Genomic DNA, 1,369 nt, shown 5'->3' with positions numbered 1-1,369 from the left:
TGCTTCTCGTGTAAAACTGAAAACACACTTTAATTCTTTTTTTTTTAGAAAAATATCACATGCTAGCAGCAGAAAAGTACGAGCATGTAAACGAAAATTTCGTTAAATTTAAATCTATGCTCCCGCGAAATAAAAGAGACCCGTAAAAATATTGTTTTTGATATTTTTTGCATGTGTTAAATTTTCAAAAATATTACATGCCAGTTGTAGAAAAGTACGAGCACGTTAATGAAAATGTTTTCTTTTATATCGTGCTTCCGCATTAAAGTAAAGGCTCGTAAAACTTTTTGGTTTGTTACATGTTATGCTGTTTTAAATTTCCAAAAATTTCAAGTGCTTCCGAAATCATGCGCATCAACATCTACCTGTTCGATTTGTAATGCTGTTCCTTTTCAACGAAGTAACTTGCGGTCGGGACCGGTACGGGATTATTTAACATCGCGTAACTTTTAACTCCAATTTTTCTTCGACTTATTTATGCATAAGTGATTTTTCAATATTTGGTAAGCTAACCATTTTTTAACGGTTACGGGATTCTTCAATATTTGGTTTGATGTTACTTTAAAATGTTTCCTGTTTTTCTCTATTCCTACTTTACCGTTCAGAAACTCTAAGTTCCTCCTGAAGGGGACAAATAATTTTAAAATTTTTCATTATTAATTGAACTTTTTAACCAATTTAGTATCTTTTTTCTTATCTTATGTCTTTGCTTACAAATTCATTTTGTTTGGTATGTATATTAGGTATTTGAATGAATGGGCACCAGTAGGAACATTTGAGTTTTCATTTCTGTTCAGATTTAACATCTTTTACAAGTTTGGACCCGTTGCCTGTATTTTATATTTCTTTAGGAATACGGTGCCTCTTGATTACATTATTTCTTATATTGCAAAAGTTAATGCCAGTTCTAAAAAACAAAATGTTTTTAATTCCATTAACGTTTTGAAACACAATTTGATTCCTGTTTCTTTCACCCTAAGTTGTACAAAAACTTTACATTTAATTCAATTAATGTTTGAATACGTAGTTAGATTCTTATTTTTTACAGCCTTAGTTAAACGTTAAATTTTTTAATAATTTAAATAAGCAGCATTGACAATCAACGCTGAAAAAAGCTTGTAAATTAAAAATCAATTTTTCTATCAAATCAACCACAATTACTTTATACTTTGAGATGTATCCATTGCATAATACAAATATCTGTTTGTTTAACAAAAAGCAATAATTTTTTTCATTAAAGCTACTTAAAATAAAGCGTAAAACTCAGACCAACAGCAAAAATGTTATTATGGTGAAACCAAAAAGTAGATTTTTGAAACTTTTGGTTTAATTATTATTAATTTAATATTGTTGCGGATCGTTGATACCT

This window comes from Dendroctonus ponderosae, unplaced genomic scaffold, assembly GCF_020466585.1.
Source record: "Dendroctonus ponderosae isolate FM_Combo_2020 unplaced genomic scaffold, Dpon_F_20191213v2 Dpon_F_20191213_5, whole genome shotgun sequence".
NCBI lineage: Eukaryota > Metazoa > Arthropoda > Insecta > Coleoptera > Curculionidae > Dendroctonus > Dendroctonus ponderosae.
Note: the sequence above shows the minus strand (reverse complement) of the source record.